The sequence below is a fragment of the Perca flavescens genome, chromosome 3 (genome assembly GCF_004354835.1).
Source record: "Perca flavescens isolate YP-PL-M2 chromosome 3, PFLA_1.0, whole genome shotgun sequence".
NCBI lineage: Eukaryota > Metazoa > Chordata > Actinopteri > Perciformes > Percidae > Perca > Perca flavescens.
This window is the reverse complement of record NC_041333.1, coordinates 43575352-43600049: the sequence shown is the minus strand read 5'-3', so window position 1 is coordinate 43600049 and position 24698 is coordinate 43575352. Positions and strand designations below refer to the sequence as shown.

Sequence of the window (24698 nt, the reverse complement as noted above, 5' to 3'; positions counted from 1 at the left end):
ATAGTACATTGAAAAAAAAAAAAATCTTTAGTATAGTATGTCGAAAAAAGGCATAAAAAAGTCATAGTATAGAATGTCGAAAAAAGTCATAAAAAGTCATAATTTGAATATTCGGTTGTAAAGCAACAAGAAACAAACACTAGTCTAAATCAAAAGAAGAGCCCCAAGTCCTCTGGAGAATGTGGGCATCGATCCCACTACCTCTCGCATGCGAAGCAAGCGCTCTACCATTTGAGGTTATTCCCCTCTGGAAAACATGGATTAAAAGTCATTAAAAAACTTATATTATTATTATTATGTTGGAAAAAGTCACAAAAAGGTCATGTATTGTATGTCGAAAAAAATCATAAAAGTCATAAAAAGTCATACAAATTCATAGCATAGTATATTGAAAAAAGTCTTTAGTATAGTATGTCGAAAAAAGGCATAAAAATGTCATAGTATAGAATGTCGAAAAAAGTCATAAAAGTCATAATTTCAAGTTTCGTTTGTAAATCAACAAGAAACAAACACTAGTCTAAATCAAGAGAAGAGTCTAAAGTCCTCCGGAGAATGTGGGCATCGATCCCACTACCTCTCGCATGCTAAGCAAGCGCTCTACATTTGAGCTAATTCCCTTCTGGAAACTATGGATTAAAAGTCATTAAAAAATGTATATTATTATATTATGTTGGAAAAGTCATAAAAAGGTCATGTATAGTATGTCGAAAAAAAATCCTAAAAGTCATAAAAAGTCATACAAATTCATAGCATAGTACATTGAAAAAAACTCTTTAGTATAGTATGTCGAAAAAAGGCATAAAAAAGTCATAGTATAGAATGTCGAAAAAAGTCATAAAAAGTCATAATTTGAATATTCGGTTGTAAAGCAACAAGAAACAAACACTAGTCTAAATCAAAAGAAGAGCCCCAAGTCCTCTGGAGAATGTGGGCATCGATCCCACTACCTCTCGCATGCGAAGCAAGCGCTCTACCACTTGAGCTAATTCCCCTCTGGAAAACATGGATTAAAAGTCAATAAAAAATTTATATTATTATATTCTGTTGGAAAAAGTCACAAAAAGGTCATGTATTGTATGTGGAAAAAAAAAATAAAAAAGTCATAAAAGTCATAAAAAGTCATAGAAATTCATAGCATGGTATATTGAAAAAAGTCTTTAGTATAGAATGTCGAAAAAAGTCATAAAAAGTCATAATTTGAATATTTGGTTGTAAAGCAACAAGAAACAAACACTAGTCTAAATCAAATTAAGAGCCCCAAGTCCTCTGGAGAATGTGGGCATCGATCCCACTACCTCTCGCATGCTAAGCAAGCGCTCTACCATTTGAGCTAATTCCCCTCTGGAAAACATGGATTAAAAGTCATTAAAAAATTTATATTATTATATTATGTTGGAAAAAGTCACAAAAAGGTCATGTATAGTATGTCGAAAAAAATCATAAAAGTCATAAAAAGTCATACAAATTCATAGCATAGTACATTGAAAAAAACTCTTTAGTATAGTATGTCGAAAAAAGTTATAAAAGTCATAATTTCAAGTTTCGTTTGTAAAACAACAAGAAACAAACACTAGTCTAAATCAAGAGAAGAATCTAAAGTCCTCTGGAGAATGTGGGCATCGATCCCACTACCTCTCGCATGCTAAGCAAGCGCTCTACCATTTGAGCTAATTCCCCTCTTGAAAATTTGGATTAAAAGTCATTAAAAAATGTATATTATTATAATATGTTGGAAAAGTCATAAAAAGGTCATGTATAGTATGTCGAAAAAAAAATCAAAAAAAAAAAGTCATCATAAAAGTCATAAAAAGTCATACAAATTCATAGCATAGTACATTGAAAAAAACTCTTTAGTATAGTATGTCGAAAAAAGGCATAAAAAAGTCATAGTATAGAATGTCGAAAAAAGTCATAAAAAGTCATAATTTGAATATTCGGTTGTAAAGCAACAAGAAACAAACACTAGTCTAAATCAGAAGAAGAGCCCAAAGTCCTCTGGAGAATGTGGGCATCGATCCCACTACCTCTCGCATGCGAAGCAAGCGCTCTACCATTTGAGGTTATTCCCCTCTGGAAAACATGGATTAAAAGTCATTAAAAAAGTTACAGTATAAAAGTCATAATTTCAAGTTTCGTTTGTAAAACAACAAGAAACAAACAATAATCTAAATCAAGAGAAGAGTCTAAAGTCCTCTGGAGAACGTGGGCATCGATCCCACTACCTCTCCAATACTAAGCAAGCGCTCTACCATTTGAGCTAATTCCACTCTTGAAAATTTGGATTAAAAGTCATTAAAAAATTTATATTATTATATTATGTTGGAAAAAGTCACAAAAAGGTCATGTATTGTATGTCGAAAAAAATCATGAAAGTCATAAAAAGTCATACAAATTCATAGCATAGTATATTGAAAAAAGTCTTTATTATAGTATGTCGAAAAAAGTTATAAAAGTCATAATTTCAAGTTTCGGTTGTAAAACAACAAGAGACAAACACTAGTCTAAATCAAGAGAAGAGTCTAAAGTCCTCTGGAGAATGTGGGCATCAATCCCACTACCTCTCACATGCTAAGCAAGCGCTCTACATTTGAGCTAATTCCCTTCTGGAAACTATGGATTAAAAGTCATTAAAAAATTTATATTATTATATTGTGTTGGCAAAAGTCACAAAAAGGTCATGTATTGTATGTCGATAAAAATCAAAGTCTACTATGTCGAATATATTCATAAAAGTAATAAAAAGTCATACAAATTCATAGCATAGTATTTCGAAAAAAAGTCTTTAAAAAGTCATAGTATAGAATGTCGAAAAAAGTCATAAAAAGTCATAATTTGAATATTCGGTTGTAAAACAACAAGAAACAAACACTAGTCTAAATCAAGGGCATTGTATAGTATGTCGAAAAAAGGCATAAAAAAAGTCATAGTATAGAATGTCAAAAAAAGTCACAAAAGTCATAATAAGACATAATTTCAAGGTTCGATTGTAAAACAACAAGAAAAAAACACTAGTCTAAATCAAGAGAAGAGTCTAAAGTCCTCTGGAGAATGTGGACATCAATCCCACTACCTCTCGCATGCGAAGCAAGCGCTCTACCATTTGAGCTAATTCCCCTCTGGAAAACATGGATTAAAAGTCACTGAAAAATTTATATTATTATATTATGTTGGAAAAAGTCACAAAAAGGTCATGTATTGTATGTCGAAAAAAATCATAAAAGTCATACAAATTCATAGCATAGTATATTGAAAAAAGTCTTTAGTATAGTATGTCGAAAAAAGTTATAAAAGTCATAATTTCAAGTTTCGTTTGTAAAACAACAAGAAACAAACAATAGTCTAAATCAAGAGAAGAGTCTAAAGTCCTCTGGAGAATGTGGGCATCGAGCCCACTACCTCTCGAATGCTAAGCAAGCGCTCTACCATTTGAGCTAATTCCGCTCTTGAAAATTTGGATTAAAAGTCATTAAAAAATTTATATTATTATATTATGTTGGAAAAAGTCACAAAAAGGTCATGTATAGTATGTCGAAAAAAAATCATAAAAGTCATAAAAAGTCATACAAATTCATAGCATAGTACATTGAAAAAAACTCTTTAGTATAGTATGTCGAAAAAAAGCATAAAAAGTCATAGTATAGAATGTCGAAAAAAAAGTCATAAAAAGTCATAATTTGAATATTCGGTTGTAAAGCAAAAAGAAACAAACACTAGTCTAAATCAGAAAAAGAGCCCAAAGTCCTCTGGAGAATGTGGGCATCAATCCCACTACCTCTCGCATGGATTAAAAGTCAAATATTATTATAAGCGCTCTACCATTTGAGCTAATTCCCCTCTGGAAAACATGGATTAAAAGTCAAAAGTGTAGAATGTCGAAAAAAGTTATAAAAGTCATAATTTCAAGTTTCGTTTGTAAAACAACAAGAAACAAACACTAGTCTAAATCAAGAGAAGAGTCTAAAGTCCTCTGGAGAATGTGGGCATCAATCTCACTACCTCTCGCATGCTAAGCAAGCGCTCTACCATTTGCACTAATTCCCCTCTGGGAAATATGGATTAAAAGTCATTAAAAAATTATATCATATTATGTTGAAAAAAGTCACAAAAAGGTCATGTATTGTATGTCGAAAAAAATCATAAAAGTCATAAAAAGTCATACAAATTCATAGCATAGTATATAGAAAAAAAGTCTTTAGTATAGTATGTCGAAAAAAGTCAAGGGAAGAGTCTAAAGTCCTCTGGAGAATGTTGGCGTTGATCCCACTACCTCTCACATGCTAAGCAAGCACTCTACCAATTTAGCTTCAACTTGCTAATTTACAAGCTTCAACTTGGGAGCGTCAACATGCGAATTTACTAACTTCAACATGCAAACTTGGGAATATCCATATTTGATCGGCATTTTAAATAAATATTTCTTTGTGTTTTTTTTTTTTTTTTTTTTACATAGTTTTAAAAATTAAAGTTAAAATGCTATTTTTATGCTTTTGTCATCCCATTTCAAATAAGGGTTTCCAAAAAAAGTCATAATTTATAGTATCAACATTGTTGCTGATGTCGAAAAAAGTCATAAAAAGTCATAGTATAGTATGTTGAAATAAGTCACAAAAATGTGCCTGTATTTACTACTCTTCTCTAAATTAAGTTGTTTGTACCAACGCTGGCAGCAAGCAGGTCTGGAACCTGTTTGGGGTACTTTATGTGCCCTGAACAAACCTACCGCACCACCAACTAAACTACTCTTAGAACTGTTCTCTTGGTGTATTTGACTTCTTCATTTTGGGTGTGAAACCTCAAAACAATAATCACACCATAATCAGACTCGATCCCATGACCACTGGGGTCTTTCACCATTATATCACACTGACCATCTCATCAGACACACTCATCACTGTCTGGTAGCATATTTCACTTCTTCATTTTGTGTTTTAGACATTAAAATAAACAGTGTTTGAACCCACAACCTTTAATCTTCAGACAGATCATCAGGTATTGGTCACACTGAGCTATAAGAGAAGCTCGGAAGTATTTGGTTTGACGTTGTATTCATCGTTCCACATTTGTGAGGACAGAAAACGAAAAACTCTGAAGATAGAGTGGGGTTGGACTTTTTATGAAATAGTATACTATGACTTTTTTGACATACTATATTTTGACTTTTTATAGATATATATTTGACTTCTTTACCTTAAAAATCATTGCCTTTTAAGGGTTTGATCTCACAACTTTCAGACAGATCATCAGGTATTTATCACACTGAGCTATACGTGAGTATTAGTCGTCCTTGGTTTGACGTTGTACTTATTCTTCAATATAACTGAGGACAGAAAATGATATTCATAGTATAATATGTCGAAAAGTCATAAAAGTCATATTATAGTATATTGAAAAGTCACATAAGCATGCCGTCGTATAGCATGCCGTAGTATTACCGGGCTGTGTGGTGGAGGCAGACAGACAGGTCGGATGAGCTCGGTGAAGTCCAGCGGCTGGTCCAGCCTCAGCAGGGCGATGTCGTTGTTGTAGTTGTTGGGCTGGAAGTTTGGATGGAGGACGATTTCCTTCACTGAACGGTTGGTGGCCAGACGCTTGTCTCCAGCATCAAGAAGACCCAGGAACACCTGAAACATCTTCAACTGGTTAAACTGGCACATAAGATCAGTTTAGTTTAACATGAAACAGCCCCGAAATCACCATCACTTAACCCACCAGACTCCATGTAAATAATCAGGACTTTTATCATCGTGAAACACACTTCATTCAAAGTGGACAGAAACTAAATAAAACTACCAAAAGCCATCTTGGTTCATCTTTCCACTGTTCCAACAATCACTGTCAAGTTGTGTATGGTTCACACTTCAGCTCTTGGCCCAAACTTGAAAAAGGCCCCTTTAAGGACTGAAGGACGCAAGGGACAACTCAATTTTCTTCTGACTTCTTTTATTTAATCCCAGTTAGTCAGTTAGTTAGCAGTAGCAGTAGCAGTAGGTTGATAACCGGTTGCGTCTCCAGAATCACAAATGAGGTGAATGTGGGTCTCCTCTAGGGATGGCTGAAGTGAAACTGACGTTCCGAAGCTTTGTCGAGATCCCGAAGCGCAGATGTTTCGAAACACTGATTCAAAGCGTGATTCAAAACACCCATGTCACGTGACTACAGCTAAATGAAACATCGGAGTGTTTCACAAGTGTTTCAACAGGTGGCATGAATCAGCGTTTTATTGACAGGGTTGGGAACACACAATCGCACATCAGTATAAAAGTGAAGTCAACGCATCTTGACCTCGTGGGTTTTTGTGAGAGGAGTTTGATTTTGAGATAGCGGATTTTTGGTGATATAATGACATTCATAGTGCGAGTTGTTTAGTTATATTTAGGCTTACATTTAAATGTACACATTGACTGATAGGCTAGAGACAGAGTATACATAGTGACACATTAACATATTGATAGGTAAATACATATATAGATACACAGATAGATAGATATATAGATATAGATAGAGATATAGAGATGTATAGATATAGATAGATAATTAGGATTGAAATATAATAAACTGTTGGAACATTCATATTTTTGAATAAAAATCTATAAAGAATTGAGACATTGTGGCTTGATTTCTTTTATTAATATTCTTTTGTCATGACCAAAATAACATTATGCACAGTGAGGAGCCTACAGGTTACAAGCTTCACATATTAGAAAAATACAATAATAAAAAATGGCTCATTGTATAGGTTGTTTTAGATCAACACCTGCAAGTGACCACTAGGTGTCATCGTTGAGAGACGGGTGTCGGATTGTTTCAAGCCTCGACACAATATGGCACATTTGCTTCAACGGTTTCATTGTTTCACGAAGCCTCGATCTGCCCACCACTAGTCTCCTCTTCCATGAAGGACCTTCAGTGAAGCTTTTCTCTTCACCAAACATTTCACCACCTGCTATCACAATGGTGCACCAGTATATATGTTCCCCAGGGAAACACAAGCTAGTGATGGGTTCCACAAGGCATGCACTTTATTGCCCCCTGCTGGTGTTTTGTCTTGGAAAGAAGTTGAAAAGGTGAATGCCTTGAATATGAATACCTGTTGTTTGACGCAACACCTCCCACTTGACCTCCTGGTTCTTGAACCCAAGAAGGTCACATCAGCTTCATCCTCGCTGGTTTTACCTCTGCTCTTCCACAGGTATTAGCACAACCAAACGTCTGACGTCCCTGTGAAGTATTGTAGCAGGGATTTTGGTTAGTCTTTCTTTCTTTGTTTTGTCTCCATGAACATGCTTCAAAGTAGAGATGGGATAACTTGGGAAGGTTTTTATGTTTGCATCTCTCACAATGCCCTTCCTGTCAGTGTTGACATTGACGACCCTGCCAAGCTTATACTGACTCCTCAAAGCGTTCTGGTCCAGCCAGACGACGTCTCCAACGGCCACGTTTCGCTGCTTTGTGTGCCACTTACTCCTCACAAACAGGTTAGGTCCAGCCAACTGGCTCCACTTCCTCCAGAACCAGTTAACTTCCATTTGAATAACTCTTAACCGCTTGTAGGAGTAGTCTTCAAACTCAAAGCTTCCCAAGTCTCCCCTAGGTCCTTCCAAGCAGAAGAGAATTAGGGCTGATGTATTCTATGCAGTCCTCCCGGCTCTAAGTCCTGGCATCTATGGGCCTTTCATTGGCAAGGTTAGCAGCCATGAACGTGAATGTTTGGAACTCACTCCACGTGAAGAGTCTTTCTCCTCTCATATTGTGGAAGGCCCGCTTCACAGTGCGAACAGCTGCTTCTGCAGCACCATTCCTGTGAGGGGAGTCTGCTGGGTGGATCTTCCAGCTCCATTCTGTTCCATGCTTCGAAGCTTCATTTTGAAGCTTGGATGTGTTTTGTTGATCCAGGAAGTGTTAGAGCTCTTTGAAGGCAGGTCTGGCACCCACAAAGTTCTTTCCAGGATCTGACCACAGTTTCTTTGGATGCCCTCTCTGTGCCATGAATCTTTGGTAGGCCAGTAAGAAGCCTTCAGTTGACTGGTCACTGACAACATCTGTGTGTATAGCTCTGGATGCCATACAGCACAAGAAAATTCCCCACACCTTGAGCTTGACTTTCTTCCTCACCTCGTCCTTGACTTCATATGGTTGAAATAAGTCCACCGTTGTGTACTCAAATGGTCTGGCTGGTGTTATACGCTTGGGTGGAAGGTCACTCATGATCTGTTGGCACTTTCTGCACAACACACAACTCTCTTTTTAGCTAGCTTCCGGCCCTTTACCACCCAGCCTTTCTTCCTCATCCGGAGGAGTGTACCGGCTATTTCTTCATGGTTTGTATCATGGGCATCTTGAGCTTGGAGAGTGGATATCCATGCCTCATATGGTAGAATTGGTAGAGCAGTCTTTTCCTCATCAAAGATCTGGAACCTCCCTCCACAAACTAAGAGCCCAGTCTCTTCATCTCTGTAAACAGCGAGTCTATTGAGAGTGGTGTCTTGAAAGGTTATACCTTCTTGAGCTGCAAGGAACAGGTCTCTTAGTGCATCTTCACACTCCCCAACAGTGAGTACAGCTTGTTTGCCTCTGGATCTCCAGTTTGTTGAGACAACCCCCTCCCACTTTGGTTTGCCTGAGGCTGAATTCTTGGTCAACACTTCTTTCCATTTCGTTGCAGCTCTCCAAACCCAGGCGATGACTCGGATCAGCCTAGTCAGGCTGCTGAATTTGCTGACATCAATCAGTTTTGTTACCAAGGAGCCGGCTGGTGGTCTTCGGATCTTAGTATTAGGTTCATCTGGGTTATTTTTCTGTGCATCACTCTGACTTTCCTTCTGAACTCCCACCTCAGGGAGTACATCATTTTTGTTTCTCTTGGCCTGCGCTCTGGTCAGTGCTGCAGAGAAAGATTTCCTTTGAAGTTTGTCAATGCTTTCCTTGGCATACGCTGCAATTTCTTTGGCCGATTTCTGAGGCCACATGGAATCTTCTTGGAGGTCTTCCGGGACTTCCCCTCTTGTTATGATGTCAGCACTGTTCAGAGCTCCCGGGATCCACCACCAGTCTTCAACGGATGTGGATTTCTGGATCTCTCCAACTCTGTTCGCAAAGAAAGATTGATATCCATAACTGTCTCTCTGGATTGCTCCCAACACGTTTGACTGTCCAGCAGATGGAACCATCGTTCAATTTCGATTTGACTGTGCTTTTCAACGTACTTTCTAAGTCGTGCTGCGTAGACCGCGCCACAGATTTCAGCTTTCACTGCTTCCAGCTTTCACTGCTTCTCCCTTTTGGTCCAATCGGTGTGAGTTTTGCTTTGGACTCAACCAACCTGACTTGGGTGCCTTCGTCGGTTTCCCATCTGAAGTACACTACGGCTCCATAGCTCTTATCACTTCCATCAGAGAATGTTATTCCCCAAGGTTTTCCAATCCAGTTGACTGGTGTGAGGCTTCAGTGGAAGGTGATATGGCCAAGATGTGTGTATTCCTCAAACAGTTTTATGGCTTCTTCTCTCAATTGTTCAGACAGAGGTTTGTCCCACGTGTCTCGGGTCAGAGTTTTGCCTCCAGCTTCTTGAAACGCCTTTCTGACAAGAATGGCGCCCTTTTGTTTGGCAGGTGTGACAAGGCCTATTGGGTCATACGGGCTAGCTACTTGGCTTAGCAGTCCTCTTCTCGTCATTGGGTTTGGAGTTTTCCCTCTCACCTCTTCATCAAGGAGATTTTGTCTGACTCTCATCTTCTTTTTCCTCTTTGAGAAATTGATTGAAGTCATAAGGTACAGTTTATCCTCTTCAACAAGGTATCCAACTCCAAGGGCTTTATTGACTCCTTTCCTGATTTGGTTTGGTAGTTTGAATACTGTGCTTGACTCTGCTCCTTGTTCTCCGGGTACGATCTCCTGCCTCCCACTTTGGCCTGACCGGACCCAGGGTTTGAGGAAGAAGCCGCCTGTCCTCAGGATCTCTTCAACTCTTTTGGTGTTCTTGTCCAGCTGTTGTAAGTCATTATTGGAAGTCAGGATGTCAAAGACATAGGCATCCTCTTCAAGGATCCTACGTTCCTCCTCCAGGTGAGTGAAGATGGGCAGTTTTGCTGTCTCTCTCATGGCCAGTTGTGCAATGCACCCTGCTTGTCGATCACCAATGTTGACTCTGGTGATGGCATACTCTTCAATCTCTTCCTCCTCAGTGTTTCTCCAGAGAAATCTGTGGAGGTGCTTCTCCAGGTCTTCTAACCACACTGAATTGTACATCTTCCTGATGTCGCGAAGAGCAGCATGGACACCTCTTCTGAACCTGAGTAGAACTGCTCGATTGGATTGAGGACATCAGGCCCTTTCATCAGCAGGTCGTTCATTCTGACCCCTTTAAACTTCTGGCTGCTGTTCCATACCAGTCGCACAGGTGTTGTGACAGAGTGTGGGTTTGGCGCCACCAAGTGGCTGACATACTATACTGGTCCTTTCCAGCTGGCGATCATCTCTTTGGTGAGATTCTTTGCTGCTCTTCTCTCCACCATTTCATGCACTTGAGCTGTGTATGCTATTTTCCACTCTGGCTCTTTTTTGAGTTGTTTTTCTGTTCTTAAGAAGGTGGCTTCCACCCCACTCTAATTGTAGGGAAGGGAACTTGGATCTTGAATCCATGGGTATTTTGTGCCCCAGTGCCGTTAATCGCTGAGATCATCTGCTTTGATGTAGGTGAGTCCTTTCCTTATGATCTCCAGCTCTCTTTCCTCACTCAGAGTCATTTCCTTCCCTCCTAGTTGACAATTGCCGCACCGGCATCCTCCACACTTTGGTTCGCAAGCTGCTCCGATGCTGTCCCATTTCCACCATTCCAAGAACTCTGTGAGCAACTGTGCTTTTGGTTTCAGCTGTGAACTCTTGTGTTTTAGTTATCTCTTGATACTTGACAGCGGTTGCTCTCATGGATCGAGCAAAGTGTGTTTCAGACCTGTGTGCGTATCGAATTCTTCAAACAGATCTGGATGTGCTCCACCAAAAGTCTTTTCTAGCGGGCTCTCCCATAAGACAATGTCTCCAATTACTTCCACTCTTTGCGGAGCAAGTCTTCCTTCGTGGTGGCTTATCAGTAGCTCAATGCTCTCCGGTCTCCTCAGTTCTCCTAGATTGACTTCTGGGAAGAACTTCTTGAGTTGCTCAGGTTTGATGACTCCGTGGATGTTGGCAATTTCGTTCAAACCATAGCAGACAAGCTCATGGGATCTTTCTGTACCTCTTGGCGTTTTGACCCTCACTCTGAGGAGATATCTTCTGGTTTTAACCTTCATGGCCATTCCTCCAACTCCATGGACGACTAAAGTGATGGTTTTACTTCGAAGATCTAATCTCCTGGCAGCTCTGTGGGTGATATAATTTGTGTCTAATGCCAAGTCGATCAGGGTTCCAATCTTCTATCCTGCATTGGCAGTTACCTTAAGCAGCATTAGAATAACTGGCAATTCTTCTACTGCACTTGACACAATCTCTCCAAGCTGGATCTCTTCAACAGTTTGTCTTTGCGGTGATGTTGGTGAATGCTCTCTTGAATTTTTCCGCCATCTCTGGGGAGAGCACAAAGTCCTCCTGCTCCTCAGTCAGCTTATGCCTTCTCACATTGGATTGTCTTCTGTCTGAGTCACTCCGCTTGAAGTCTCCCTTCAGGCATAGAAAGAAATAGTGGTCTTTTCTTTTTTCCTGCACAGGTATGTGTCTTTGCATTCATCATCTTCCCCATGTCAGACCAAGCACCTCTTGCAGGCCCCCAGCTTTTCTATAGCAACCAGCTTTTCCTCCGGCTTCAGTTCTTTGAAACGCTTGCAAAAGAATATCTTTTCTCTGTGCTTTTCATCTCCACACACACAACACAGCCGCCTTTCATTGTGGACCGCGTGGACGCGTATTTCCTCTCCATGCAAGCATTTTTCTTTTCTGACTTTTCACTCACTCCCAGCTGCTCCAGTTTTTCAAGAATATCCTCTTGTGTTTTCAGGAATTTAAGAAGGTTCTCAAAGTGATTGTCTGGTGTGACATTATTCCTCGGGTTAACCATGAAGACAAGCCAATTTCTCTTGATGTCAGGTAACTTGCTTTCTATGGATCTGACATTATTCCTCGGGTTAACCATGAAGACAAGCTAATCTCTCTTTATGTTGTCAGGTAACTTGCTTTCTATGGATCTGACCACTAGAGGGTTGTTGATGGCTCCCGTGTTTACAAGCTCTGTGAGGTCATCCAGGGCCTTCTCTATAGTTTGAATCATGTCGATAACTTTCCTAGGCTGATTTGCCCTTAAAGCAGGAATTTTCTCCAGATCCTCCATTATCTCCAAGGCAATTGTAGACTTGTTTCCATATCTGTTCTCCAGCACCCTGAACATGTCCTCAGCAGTGTTGTAAGAAGACAAACAGAGGTCTCTACATATCCTCTCATCTACACTGTCAATGAGTTGGATCTTCTTCACTTCGACTGAGCCTGTTGGTTCCCCCTGCTTTTGCAGTATCTTCTCCACCGATGGAAATTCCTTTTGTACCCACTGAACCTGGGCAGACAGGTTGGCTTTATCCTCAGTGTCAGTTGTGGAGCTGGCATGGGCACCTGCGGCACTCTCCCTCTTTCTCTCTCCTCTTCTGCAATTCTTTGTGCTGTGAGAAATCCTGCCCTCCTTGCTTCAAGGTTGTTGACGAGTGCTTTCAGATCCTTCACTCTGCTTTCCAGCCTTTCCTTTTCTGCCACTGGAATCCATATCTCCCACTCTGCTAGGCTTGTGATTGCATTTTGGACTTGTGTTTTTGCACTATCCCACCGTAGCTCGTAGCCATCTCTGTTTATAGCTGTCACAGGTATTTGTGCTACTCCATCACAGGCTGTCTCGGCTTCATGGACTGCAGACTTCACCTCATTTTCGCCGTATCTAGGCCACAGATTGGACTGGATCTTCTCCATCCAATCGTGCTTCGCATTCTTGGAACGTCTTCTCAAGTTCAGTCTGCTGCTGCTTGCTCAGTTCAGCTTCTTCATCCTCATCGATTTCAGCTTCAATGTCTGCCAGAAGGCCAGCCCTGTAGTCGTCATTTGTCTCACTGACCATCCTCGCCTCTGATGTGAGCTTCTTGAACTCCTCTTGTAGTTCTCTTTTAGTCATGTGTTTTGCGCCTTGGCTGAGGAAGTTTGCCTGCTTGGTAAAAGCGCTTTTAGCTAAAGTTCTTCTTTGCTTCAACTCCTTCACTGTTTTCCCAAGAGCTTCCTCCGCCATGTTGAGATGTCAGTCAATCCTCCTCTGCGACGACAGCTTTCCTGACTTCAGGCAGTTGATCCTTTTGTCTTCACTGCCACGCTGCGGTTATCAACTGTCAAGTTGTGTATGGTTCACACTTCAGCTCTTTGCCCAAACTTGAAAAAGGCCCCTTTAAGGACTGAAGGATGCAAGGGACAACTCAATTTTCTTCTGACTTCTTTTATTTAATCCCAGTTAGTCAGTTAGTTAGCAGTAGCAGTAGGTTGATAACCGGTTGCGTCTCCAGAATCACAAATGAGCTGAATGTGGGTCTCCTCTTCCATGAAGGACTTTCAGTGAAGCTTTTCTCTTCACCAAACATTTCACCACCTGCTATCACAATGGTGCACCAGTATATATGTTCCCCAGGGAAACACAAGCTAGTGATGGGTTCCACAAGGCATGCACTTTATTGCCCCCTGCTGGTGTTTTGTCTTGGAAAGAAGTTGAAAAGGTGAATGCCTTGAATATGAATACCTGTTGTTTGACGCAACAATCACCACTCTGGTTTGGTTGAAATAAACCCTTAATCCACCCATTTACATGTGGAGATATGCTGGCTCTATACACACTAAAAGTCCTGATGATTTACATGGAGTCTGGTGGAGATATGCTGGCTATATACACGCTTAAAGTCCTGATTATTTACATGGAGTCTGGTGGAAATATGCTGGCTCTATACATGCTAAAAGTCCTGATTATTTACATGGAGTCTTGTGGAGATATGCTGGCTCTATACACACTAAAAGTCCTGATTATTTACATGGAGTCTGGTGGAGATATGCTGGCTCTATACACGCTAAAAGTCCTGATTATTTACATGGAGTCTGGTGGAGATATGCTGGCTCTATACATGCCAAAAGTCCTGATTATTTACATGGAGTCTGGTGGAAATATGCTGGCTCTATACACGCTAAAAGTCCTGATTATTTACATGGAGTCTGGTGGAAATATGCTGGCTCTATACACGCTAAAAAGTCCTGATTATTTACATGGAGTCTGGTGGAGATATGCTGGCTCTATACACGCTAAAAGTCCTGATTATTTACATGGAGTCTGGTGGAGATATGCTGGCTCTATACACGCTAAAAGTCCTGATTATTTACATGGAGTCTGGTGGAGTTTGGTGATGGGGATTTCGGGGCTGTTTCATGTTAAACTAAAAGGTCTATCTCTGTAGGGATCCATCTCATAATGTTGTCAGACACAGAATAATAATCTGAGACCTTGACATGTTCGGGCGCCACGGGGACCACGCTGGTGTCCCTCCGCTGGGACCGCAGGACGTGGGCGGCCGTCAGGACCCAAGACTGGGACAGCAAGGCCCCGGAACCGAACCAGCGGTCCTCTGGGACCCGGGACAGATCCTCCACGCTCAGCAGGACCTGCCAGGGAAACAGGCCTGGCTCGGCGCCGCGACCGCCCACGATACGCTTCACCTGGGGGGGCAGGGAGCGGGCCGGCCGGCCGCAGGCTGGAGCAGGGACACACAGAGTTTAGAAATATACACAAGTACTCACATTACTGCAGTAAAAGTACTAATACCACACTGTAAAAATACTCTGTTGCAGTTAAACCCTCGTGGCCCATCGACCTGCAACTTAGGGTTTTTCTCGGTCAAAATTTTCACATTTTGTTGTTTTTTATCTACACTTTTCTCCACGTTTTTGTCGATTTTATTCACATTTTGTTGTCACTTTTGTGCTTTTTAATAATGATGTTTTTGTAAATGTTTTGTCAGTTTTTTAAATAAGTTTTTGTCATCTTTGGTGTTTTTTTAGGGATGCACCGAACCCAGAGTTCGGTTCGGAATTCGGCCGAACTTTGGGTTTTTTGACGGAGTTCGGGTACTGACGAACATTTTCGACCGAACCAAACGGTACCAAAGAGAAGTAACGAGAGGCGAAACTCGAGAAAAAGAGGCAAACGTGTTGAGTTTCTGCTCTTGCCAAAGAGTATAGAAGTAACAAGAGGCGAAACTCAATAGAACGTTCCATTGCAAACAACACTGACACGCACCCATGACAGAGCTGCAGCTCCGCCATCTTGGACTGAACTATCTTGTTACTTCACATAGATATAATAGATATATACATGTATATATCTATGTGAAGTAACCATAGATATATACATGTATATATCTATGGTTACTTACTACTCTCTGTAGAGTTACGTGGTCGATGTAATGACGTAGTTGGAGCTAGACGGAATGGAGTAGCAAACTAGCAACAGCAGTAAGGTGTGAGAAAGTGAAAATGGATCTGGTGAGCAGAAAAAGTTGTTGTTTGGAAGTACTTTCAGTCAAAAGAAGGCCATTCAAGTCCAGCTACATGTTCAATTTGCAATGCCGATTTGTCTCGTGGTGACGAGGACCCTAAACAATACACAACATCACAGCTGTTAAGACATTTGCGTACGAAACATCCAAAAGAATACGAGTTGTGCATGAAGGAATCTCCAGACAGCAACTTCAGGTACGGCAAAGGAAGGACAGTCAGAGCTAAAAACTGGTATTAACCAGACCGAGCCTCTCCCGGCTGTCAGCTGTTCTCTCTGGAAATGAGTCTTCCTACAGCGGGACCGAACGGCCGGCTGCTGCTCGTTAGCTAACGGTAGCTTTCTAATTCCACCCCCCCAACATGTCTTCATCATACACTGATTAGAGAAAGTTTGCCAAACTACATTGTCACTCATCTGGCGATAGCGATGTACTTTTTTTTCCTATGATGTGAATAGAGCGTGGGGGTAGCCTACTTTATGGGATTATAAATCTAAAAGGCTAATATTTTGGATAGTCGTTGGATCTTGAGATAGAGTAAACATAGGACTTGTGTGCCAGGCATAATGTTGCCTATTCTTTTTTATTTTTTACAGTTAAAATACAATGAAAAATGCCCTGCTGTGGACGTTGTTTACTTCATTAATGTGTTTACTGTGTTAAGAATGGGAGTAGGGTTCGGTTCGGTTCGTTTCGGGGTTCGGCAGAATCTTAACCAGTGGGTTCGGTATTCGGCAGAACCCCAAAAATCTGGGTTCGGTGCATCCCTAGTGTTTTCTGTCACTTTTTTCAGCGTAAAAACTAAATGTTTTTGTTGAGTTTTTTTCTGCGTTTCTGTATGTTTTTCCACTGTTCTGTTGTCGTAGTTGTGATAGAGAAAGATTTAGTAAACCTGAGGACAACAGGAGGTAAATATCATCAGGACAATGTTACAGTATTAAAAGGATCCAACCAGTTGTGTGTTTAATGGTCTCACCATCATCACACACACACACACACACACACACACACACACACACACACACACACACACACACACACACACACACACACACACACACAGACAGACACACAGAGACAGTTGTGTGTTTAATGGTCTCATCATCTCAGCTGGACTTGTAGCCATTATATTGTCGGCCAGTTAAACTACGTGTCTGTGTGTGTCTGTGTGTGTCTGTCTGTGTGTGTGTGTCTGTGTGTGTGTGTGTGTGAGACTTTGTGTGTCTGTGTGTGTGTTTGTGTGTGTCTCTGTGTGTGTCTGTGTGTGTATGTCTGTCTGTGTGTGTGTGTGTGTGTGTGTATCTGTGTGTGTGTGAGACTTTGTGTGTATGTGTGTGTGTGTCTGTGTGTGTGAGACTTTGTGTGTGTCTCTGTGTGTGTGTGTGTGTGTGTGTCTGTGTGTGTGAGACTTTGTGTGTGTCTCTGTGTGTGTGTGAGACTTTGTGTGTCTGTGTGTGTGTGTCTGTGTGTGTGTATGTATGTGTGTGTGTGTGTGTGTGTGTGTATGTGTGTGTATCAAGTAAAGTACAAGTACCTCAACATTTGGACTGAAGTACAGTACTGGAGTACATGTACCCAGTTACAGGCCAGTACTAGATACGGTTTGTATCATGTGGTAGAAGGAGAGTTACCTGGTAGACAGGTGGGCAGTCTGGTTCCTAATTCTGGACTGATCCATTCTCCTCCTGGACCACAGGTATAGGAACCTACACACACACACAGACAGACACACACACACACACACACACACACACACACACACAGACACACACATGTTGAACATCAGTCTTTTTGCTATACTTGTTTAACATATAAGCCACCTGTTTATGTATATTTGGTTAATTTTGCAGTTGGTGATGATTTTTGTACCGCGAATTATAACATTTATTTGTACCGTAATTTGACATGCTATCAAGCTAGCTTTAGCTAACCTTAGCTAGCTAACAGCGGCGAAGTTACCGGTACTTCTATAGCTACTCTTTGGTTTAACCTCTGACAAATAAGTTATAACCTAGCTAACGTTACATGTGTTGTGGTATACGGTTGTTGTTTTAAACTATCGTCCTCAGTGTAGACTATTGTAGCGTTAGATGTGTGATCTGGTAAATATACATTAAGCTGCGAGCGTTAGTAGTGATGTTACAGTACGTTAATATATGCTATGTTATATCGTATTAACAGTGCTGTTTCTGTCCTGATCTGACTTATATAATCGTTAGGGACACGGACATGGCAGCCGTCAATGCTGCCAACTTGAGCCAAGTCCTCTGCTCAGCATGGTGCACAGTGGCCTGGGGCATAGCAAAGGCTCTGGCTAAACCACGATCAGATGTACCGCTGGCCCGGGGCATAGCAAAGGCTCTGGCTAAACCACGATCAGACGTACCGCTGGCCCGGGGCGTAGCAAAGGCTCTGGCTAAACCACGATCAGATGTACCGCTGGCCCGGGCATAGCAAAGGCTCTGGCTAAACCACGATCAGACGCGTACCGCTGGCCCGGGCGTAGCAAAGGCTCTGGCTAAACCACGATCAGGCGTACCGCTGGCCGGGCGTAGCAAAGGCTCTGGCTAAACCACGATCAGGCGTACCGCTGGCCGGGCGTAGCAAAGGCTCTGGCTAAACCACGATCAGGCGTACCGCTGGCCGGGCGTAGCAAAGGCTCTGGCTAAACCACGATCAGGCGTACCGCTGGCCGGGCGTAGCAAAGGCTCTGGCTAAACCACGATCAGGCGTACCGCTGGCCGGGCGTAGCAAAGGCTCTGGCTAAACCACGATCAGGCGTACCGCTGGCCCGGGCGTAGCAAAGGCTCTGGCTAAACCACGATCAGGCGTACCGCTGGCCGGGGCGTAGCAAAACTCTGGCTAAACCACGATCAGGCGTACCGCTGGCCGGGGCGTAGCAAAACTCTGGCTAAACCACGATCAGGCGTACCGCTGGCCGGGGCGTAGCAAAACTCTGGCTAAACCACGATCAGGCGTACCGCTGGCCGGGGCGTAGCAAAACTCTGGCTAAACCTGGCTAAACCACCGCTGGCCCGTACAAAGGCTGGCTAAACCACGATCAGGGGTACGCTGGCCGGGCGTAGCAAAGGCTCTGGCTAAACCACGATCAGGCGTACCGCTGGCCGGGCGTAGCAAAGGCTCTGGCTAAACCACGATCAGGCGTACCGCTGGCCGGGGCGTAGCAAAGGCTCTGGCTAAACCACGATCAGGCGTACCGCTGGCCGGGGCGTAGCAAAGGCTCTGGCTAAACCACGATCAGGCGTACCGCTGGCCGGGCGTAGCAAAGGCTCTGGCTAAACCACGATCAGGCGTACCGCTGGCCGGGGCGTAGCAAAGGCTCTGGCTAAACCACGATCAGGCGTACCGCTGGCCGGGGCGTAGCAAAACTCTGGCTAAACCACGATCAGGCGTACCGCTGGCCGGGGCGTAGCAAAACTCTGGCTAAACCACGATCAGGCGTACCGCTGGCCGGGGCGTAGCAAAGGTTCTGGCTAAACCACGATCAGGCGTACCGCTGGCCGGGGCGTAGCAAAGGCTCTGGCTTAACCACGATCAGGCGTACCGCTGGCCGGGCGTAGCAAAGGCTCTGGCTAAACTACGATCAGACGTACCGCTGGCCGGGCGTAGCAAAGGCTCTGGCTAAACCACGATCAGATGTACCGCTGGCCGGGCGTAGCAAAGGCTCTGGCTAAACCACGATCAGGCGTACCGCTGGCCGGGCGTAGCAAAGGCTCTGGCTAAACTACGATCAGACGTACCGCTGGCCCGGGACGTAGCAAAGGCTCTGGCTAAACCACGATCAGGCGTACCGCTGGCCGGGGCGTAGCAAAACTCTGGCTAAACCACGATCAGGCGTACCGCTGGCCTGGGACATAGCAAAGGCTCTGGCTAAACTACGATCAGATGTACCGCTGGCCCGGGACGTAGCAAAGGCTCTGGCTAAACCAACATCAGACGTACCGCTGGACCGGGACGTAGCAAAACTCTGGCTAAACCACGATCAGATGTAGCGCTGGCCTGGGGCGTAGCAAAGGCTCTGGCTAAACCACGATCAGATGTAGCGCTGGCCTGGGGCGTAGCAAAGGCTCTGGCTAAACCACGATCAGACGTACCGCTGGCCCGGGACGTAGCAAAGGCTCTGGCTAAACAACGATCAGACGTACCGCTGGCGAGCCAAAAGAGGAAGACGAGGGCCTCGATGACGGGTCCCCAGCCATGGTCCCACGCCATGCCGAGGATGTACCGTTAAAGGACCCCCTGGAGAGTCTGAAGTCCACCCTCATATCACTTTCATCATCAAAGTACAGGGCCAGCAATGAATAGAACAATAGGATCAATTTAAATGTCTATTGGGTTGCCTCTGCTTTCGATCTTGTATTGTCACTGTAATTAATAGCTATTGCAATAAACACCCTTTATATAAACAGGGTTCATTCGCATTTTAACCAATACTTTTCCATGACTTTTTGGCAAATTTCCACGACTATGTGAATACTAATCTGTGTTAAAGTTTACCCTCAGAGGTTTAACTATAAATGAATGATAATGTCTGTGGTTCATAGTGGGATTCATCTCTCCCTGAATACACCGCTGAGGTTAAGACCACGTGGAAATACATTTATTAATCACATATTATTATGCTGTGATTATGGGACTTTTCCAAAACCTTTCCAGGCCCGGAATTTGAATTTTTCAAATTCCATAAGTTTTTCAGGTTGTTTTAAAATGTATGAACCCTGTATGAACATATAATATGACTATTTTCTATGTTAACGTTATATGTCAGTTGGACACCATTTTAAATCCAATTTTGCTAAAATAACTCAAAATGGCCATTTTATTTATTTATTTATTTTTTTACAATGAATTAAGAGTTCAAGTATGAATATCATCATACCTGGATGTTTACGGTTGCATAAAACAGAGGGCAAAAACATGCAACAATAAAAACAATCACATTAATTTTGATGAACAAGGCAGAAATGTATTTTCAACGAGTGACAACAGGTTGTGGGAATGCTCAGCCCTCGGTACAATTCACAATTTCACAGAAGAAGAAGAAGAAGGAGGAGGACTGAGATGTTTTGATCGTCACTTCCGGTAAGTACATGAGGCAGTGCTCGATTTGAGAAAACACTCCCTACACCAACACTAACTGAAGTGCATCTTAATGCACTTACTGGTGTCTAGATGTGTGTTTCGGTACATATATATATATTTCATGTGTTTACTTTGTTGAGGGATGAGTGAGCAACCTTTGGAGAATCTTGTGTGTGTGTATGTCTTGTTTGTATGAGTTATATATTATATATTTTTGCTTTTGCTCTTACCATTTTCATAAAGTAAGTTGTTTTTTATTGTTGTTGTTTTGTTTGTTTGTTTTTTCTTCTGTTTGACTGCCACTGCAAGGTCAGTGTCTATTTCTGTACCTGGACTCGAGGACCCCCTCGAAAATGGTGGTTCATCTCAAGGGGTTATTCCTCTGCAATAAATAAATGTCAAATAAGTGCACTAAGGGAAGTGCACTAACTGAAGTGCACTAAAGGAAGTGCACTAACTGAAGTGCACTAACTGAAGTGCACTAAAGGAAGTGCATTAACTGAAGTGCACTAACTGAAGTGCACTAACGGAAGTGCACTAACTGAAGTGCACTAAAGGAAGTGCATTAACTGAAGTGCACTAAAGGAAGTGCATTAACTGAAGTGCATTAACTGAAGTGCATTAACTGAAGTGCACTAACGGAAGTGCACTAACTGAAGTGCACTAACTGAAGTGCACTAAAGGAAGTGCATTAACTGAAGTGCACTAACTGAAGTGCACTAAAGGAAGTGCATTAACTGAAGTGCACTAACTGAAGTGCACTAACGGAAGTGCACTAACTGAAGTGCACTAAAGGAAGTGCATTAACTGAAGTGCACTAACTGAAGTGCACTAAAGGAAGTGCATTAACTGAAGTGCACTAACTGAAGTGCACTAACGGAAGTGCACTAACTGAAGTGCACTAACTGAAGTGCACTAACTGAAGTGCACTAAAGGAAGTGCATTAACTGAAGTGCACTAACTGAAGTGCACTAACGGAAGTGCACTAACTGAAGTGCACTAAAGGAACTGCATTAACTGAAGTGCACTAAAGGAAGTGCATTAACTGAAGTGCATTAACTGAAGTGCATTAACTGAAGTGCACTAACGGAAGTGCACTAACTGAAGTGCACTAACTGAAGTGCACTAACTGAAGTGCACTAAAGGAAGTGCATTAACTGAAGTGCACTAAAGGAAGTGCATTAACTGAAGTGCACTAACGGAAGTGCACTAACTGAAGTGCACTAACTGAAGTGCACTAACGGAAGTGCACTAACTGAAGTGCACTAACTGAAGTGCACTAACTGAAGTGCACTAACTGAAGTGCACTAAAGGAAGTGCATTAACTGAAGTGCACTAACGGAAGTGCACTAACGGAAGTGCACTAACTGAAGTGCACTAACGGAAGTGCATTAACTGAAGTGCACTAACTGAAGTGCACTAAAGAAAGTGCATTAACTGAAGTGCACTAACTGAAGTGCACTAAAGGAAGTGCACTAAGGGAAGTGCACTAACTGAAGTGCACTAACTGAAGTGCACTAACTGAAGTGCATGGTTTGAGACACACTATGGGTGTACTCTGTTTACCTCTGTGTACTCTGTGTACTTACTGTTGAGCGTGGAGGAGTTAGGTTGTGTACTACTCTGTGTACCCTGTGTACTTACTGTTGAGCGTGGAGGAGTTAGGTTGTGTACTACTCTGTGTACCCTGTGTACTTACTGTTGAGCGTGGAGGAGTTAGGTTGTGTACTACTCTGTGTACCCTGTGTACTTACTGTTGAGCGTGGAGGAGTTAGGTTGTGTACTACTCTGTGTACTGAGCGTGATGGAGTCGTCCCTGCAGACATAGCGAACCGTCGCCCCAAACAGCGTGCTGTTGTTATGACTACCAAACACCACGTCGGCCATGGCAACGTCCCGCGGCCTCCCACAATCCACCACTGTGAGAGAGAGAGGACCAATCAACTGCCAGTGTGAAGAGAGAGAGGACCAATCAGCTGCCAGTGTGAAGAGAGAGAGGACCAATCAGCTGCCAGCATGAAGAGAGAGATGAAGATCCAGATCGAAATTTTGAGAGTCTGAGAACTCCTCCATCAGTGGTTGCTTACAGCATCTGTGTGTGTGTGTGTGTGTGTGTGTGTGTGTGTGTGTGTGTGTGTGTGTGTGTGTGTGTGTGTGTGTGTGTCTCTCTCTGTGTGTGTGTCTGTAAACAGCTGACCCTAGTACACAGAGAACCTTGTGAAGACAAAGACCCTGAGAGAGTATATTATATAATATATATTATATTGTTGTTTCCCACGATACAACTTTTAAACCCTCTGAGGTCAGATAGAGACATTCATCCAGACCAGCTCAGTCTCACGCAGCACAGAGAGGAGACAGGATCACTGATGTTAAACACAGACAGAGACACAGAGACACAGAGACACAGAGATAGAGAGACAGAGAGACACAGAGATACAGAGACACAGAGACAGAGAGACACAGAGACACAGAGACACAGAGACACAGAGACACAGAGACAGAGAGACACAGAGACACAGAGACACAGAGACACAGAGACACAGAGATACAGAGATACAGAGATACAGAGAGACAGACACAGAGACACAGACACAGAGACACAGAGACATCACTAATGTTAGAGCTAAGCTAGCCTTTAGTAGCTCTGTGTCTTGTTTAATGAGCTGGTGATCTCAGCATTGGGTTGTTGTTGTTTTATAACTTCATATATTATTATTAACTTGTTTTATAACTTCATATATTATTATTAACTTGTTTTATAACTTCATATATTATTATTAACTTGTTTTATAACTTCATATATTATTATTAATTTGTTTTATAACTTCATATATTATTATCAACTTGTTTTATAACTTCATATATTATTATTAACTTGTTTTATAACTTCATATATTATTATTAACGTGTTTTATAACTTCACATATTATTATTAATTTGTTGTATAACTTCATATATTATTAACTTGTTTTATAACTTCATATATTATTATTAACGTGTTTTATAACTTCATATATTATTATTAACTTGTTTTATAACTTCATATATTATTATTAACTTGTTTTATAACTTCATATATTATTATTAACTTGTTTTATAACTTCATATATTATTATTAATTTGTTTTATAACTTCATATATTATTATTAATTTGTTTTATAACTTCATATATTATTATCAACTTGTTTTATAACTTCATATATTATTATTAACTTGTTTTATAACTTCATATATTATTATTAATGTGTTTTATAACTTCACATATTATTATTAATTTGTTTTATAACTTCATATATTATTATTAACTTGTTTTATAACTTCATATATTATTATTCATTTGTTTTATAACTTCATATATTATTATCAACTTGTTTTATAACTTCATATATTATTATTAACTTGTTTTATAACTTCATATATTATTATTAACTTGTTTTATAACTTCATATATTATTATTAATTTTTTTATAACTTCATATAGTATTATTAATTTTTTTATAACTTTATATATTATTATTAACTTGTTTTATAACTTCATATATTATTATTAATTTCTTTATAACTTCATATATTATTAATTTCTTTATAACTTCATATATTATTATTAATTTGTTTTATAACTTCATATATTATTATTAATTTGTTTTATAACTTCATATATTATTAATTTGTTTATAACTTCATATATTATTATTAATTTGTTTTATAACTTCATATACTAACAATAGTGACATTATAATAACACTATTGTTATTCAGTTATCTTTATTCTTCTGTCTTATATCTTATTCCGTATGTTTTTTGGCTCTGCGTAACTTCTGCATACTTTCAGCTTTTTAAACCATTCAACTTTTAAAATGTTCAGCTCTTTCAGCTAATGATGGGACTTCTTCAGCTTTCTTTCTACTATTTATACTTTTTAAAATATTAAGCTTTTTAACACTTTTTTTAACATTGAAGTGAATGAGAGCAGGCTTCAAATCCTTAAAATCTTCTTCCGCTCCCAAAAGTTTCAGCTCCTTCATACTTTCACCTACAGACGGCA

General features: G+C 41.3%; 3 non-coding genes and 1 pseudogene across 3 annotated transcripts; all 4 read right to left on the bottom strand.

The window, feature by feature from the left end:
- The window catches only part of LOC114553064 (mannan-binding lectin serine protease 1-like), an 80966-nt pseudogene that overhangs the window by 15255 nt on the left and 41013 nt on the right, over window positions 1-24698 (bottom strand).
- On the bottom strand, window positions 920-992 carry trnaa-cgc (transfer RNA alanine (anticodon CGC)). Its single transcript has one exon. It is a non-coding gene; the product is annotated as a tRNA-Ala (tRNA).
- trnaa-agc (transfer RNA alanine (anticodon AGC)) lies at window positions 1268-1340 on the bottom strand. The gene has a single exon. It is a non-coding gene; the product is annotated as a tRNA-Ala (tRNA).
- trnaa-agc (transfer RNA alanine (anticodon AGC)) lies at window positions 1605-1677 on the bottom strand. The gene has a single exon. It is a non-coding gene; the product is annotated as a tRNA-Ala (tRNA).